Below are 2,986 nucleotides of genomic sequence, written 5' to 3'. Positions count from 1 at the left end.
GTTCGGGGCGGCGGCGCGAGACGACGACGACGACGGGCGGCGGCGGGGACAGCGACGACGACGGGCGGCGGCGGGGACAGCGACGACGACGACGGACGACGGGCGACGGGCGGCGACGACGGGATCGAGCGGCGCGCGGCGATGTCGAGAGGTTGGAGACGAAAGTGGGGAGATGTAACTGAAATTTTCGTAAGTGCTATATATATAGGATGGGCCTTTAGTACCGGTTGGAGCCACCAACCCGTACTAAAGGCCAACTTTGACCAGGCCAAGAGGCGGGAAGAGCAGGCCTTTAGTACCGGTTGGTGGCTCCAACCGGTATTAAAGGGTGATCTGTAGTACCGGTTGGAGCCACCAACCGGTACTAAAGGCCTCGCGCTGCCACCCAAAGTTTAGTCCCACCTCGCCGGGCGAAGGGCAGCCGCACTGGTTTATAAACCCAGCCGCGGCTACCTCTTTGAACTCCTCTATATAGCAGGCTTGTGGGCCTAAATTCTGCGCGCTGCCCTGTGAGTCTGCTGGGCCTTTAAGGCCTGTAATTGCACGCCCGCTGCCTAGCAGGCCCACAGGGCAGCGCCCCAAATTTTTTTTACAGTTTTTTTATTTTCTGCTTTATTTTCTTCTATTTATTTCTGCATAGTTTTTTGTATAGTTTTTTTTTTCTGTTATATTTATTTTCTTCTATTTATTTCTGAGTAGTTTTTCATCTAATTTGCCAAAATTCAACATTTTCAAAGTTCATTTTGTAGTGATTTTCCATTTCACGGTCATTTTATATAGTTTTTTTCTTTTCAGCTATAGTTTTTTTTCCTACTATTTTTTCTTTTCTGCAAAACTTGATGGTCAAAGTCTGGAGTTATAACCAAAGTTTAAAAAAAAAAAGAAATGCCGACGTGCAATTAGTTTTTGCCATAACAGAAGAAGTCCGGAGTTGTAATAAGTTATTAAAAATAAATAAGAGGTGCAATGCTCGTTAATTTGCTTCAAGCCTTTCGGAATAGTGTAAACTGCACTGCGCATAGCTCCGTGCAGTCTACCATATTCCTGAAGGCTTGAAGCTAAGCAACGTGAGCATTGAGCCTCTTCTTCATCGTCTCTGCACTCAGGGCTTATAAACCGCTCCTAGTCCCTCTCTCTTCGCAAGGTGGGACTAAAAAACAGCTTACTAAGAAACTGTAGTACTGGTTCATCCATGAACCGGTATTAAAGGTGCTCGTGCGGCACCAGCTAGCCTTACCTGACACAACCTCATTAGTACCAGTTCGTGGCACGAACCGGTGCTAAAGGTTCGCCACAAACCGGTACTAAACAGCTTATCCCGCCTAGCAGTTGGTGCATACTGAACGCAAAAAATATAAGAGCATTTAGATCATGATCTTATATTTCTTTACAGTCTAAATTGTCAATATGATCTTAATTATAACATCAAAAATACTTTGATTATCAATTATCTTTGTGTGTACAATCTGAATTGTCAATATGAGTCATCAACGATTTATAAACCGATGAAGACTCATATTGCGGCCACAAATTCTACACATAGAGTTCAATGAAGACCAAGTGCTTGTGATAGTTTGAGAAATAACATATTTAAGGTGGTAAAAGGCTTGTTAGGGGAGCGATGTGGGACTAAAAACAGATTGCCATAACCTCATTAGTACCGGTTCGTGGTACGAACCGGCACTAAATTGTGATGGTGGGGCCATAGCCTGACCGCAGGCTGACACATCCTCTTTAGTACCGGTTCGTGGCATGAACCGGTACTAAAGGTTCGCCACGAACCGGTGCTATTGATCGCCGCCATGAACCGACACTAATGTACATATTAGTGCCGGCTGAAATTCAAACCGGCACTATTGTGCTTCACATTTGACCTTTTTTCTACTAGTGTTAGTTCCCATCGGCTTTCGTAATAGATGACGGTATATTTGACCCTTCGGGGTTTGTTATAACCGAGAGGAGAACAAAATCCTTCACGGATTGTTATAACCGAGAGGAGAATGAAACCGAAAGCCATTATGATAGTCGACTGTGTATACACCCCTTCGGGGATTCCTATGGCTGAGAGCCCAACAAAGACCATCAATATAGAGATTCACTGATAGTGAAGTCTCCGTACTTGAGATGTTTGTTGGATGGCAGGCCATTAGTCACCACTCAAGGATTGCTTTCCACTTCAAATATACTCCTTCCGTCCCAAAATGTAAGATGTTTTTTACACTATGATAGTGTCAAAAAACATCTTATATTTTGGGACGAAGAGGGAGTATATCTCATAATTGCACAACGACACATGACCAAGTAACATATATTATATTTAGCGCAACTTTCAGAATACCATAGCCCAAATGACGTGCATCCAAATTACATTGTTCATCATGATCTATCTAGGAAGTTTGAAATGCAAAACAAAATAGTAACTATATATAACGGTCCAAGCATTATTCCTAAGCTAAAGTTGACCAAAACTTCAGAAGTTCACTTTGTTGCATGTCCTGAAGAAAGATCATTAGACTCATCACCCTTCATCACCATATGATCATACCGCTCATCGCCATATAAATCATGACAATCATTGCCATAGACATCATCAACCTTGCCATAGATCACGATTCCTCCAGTATTGTTTCACATCCCTAAGAAATGATTAGACTAGTTGTAAGGAGATGAAAATGATGTAATGTAGTTGAAATTTAATTGAGCATACAGTGACAAAACTTAGATCTTCTAACTGACTAGTTAGCTGCTATCTAGCAGTATGACTACATATTTACCTTTTGATCCTTCACATGCAATTTTCAGGGTAACATGAATCAGCAGGAACACATACTCAAAATAATAAAGATTGAGGACTACACGTTGCTCTGTATACTAAAGAATAATCTACCAATAAACCGCATTGATTTCAATTTTATAATAAGTTTGCAACAGTTCAGAACACATCCTGCTTTTCGAATTACTTGCAACATTCATATAATTCCAAGCA

General features: G+C 42.1%; 1 long non-coding RNA gene across 2 annotated transcripts in view; it reads right to left on the bottom strand.

The window, feature by feature from the left end:
* Window positions 1-2,341: 2,341 nt before the first annotated feature.
* The window catches only part of LOC119294155, a 2,995-nt gene continuing 2,350 nt past the window's right edge, over window positions 2,342-2,986 (bottom strand). For both annotated transcript variants that reach the window (XR_005143357.1, XR_005143358.1), the window contains one exon: window positions 2,342-2,636. This is a non-coding gene — a long non-coding RNA (uncharacterized LOC119294155). The remainder of the gene's footprint in view (window positions 2,637-2,986) is intronic.

The sequence above is a fragment of the Triticum dicoccoides genome, chromosome 4B, assembly GCF_002162155.2.
Source record: "Triticum dicoccoides isolate Atlit2015 ecotype Zavitan chromosome 4B, WEW_v2.0, whole genome shotgun sequence".
NCBI lineage: Eukaryota > Viridiplantae > Streptophyta > Magnoliopsida > Poales > Poaceae > Triticum > Triticum dicoccoides.
Note: the sequence above shows the minus strand (reverse complement) of the source record. Positions and strands in the feature narration are given on the sequence as shown.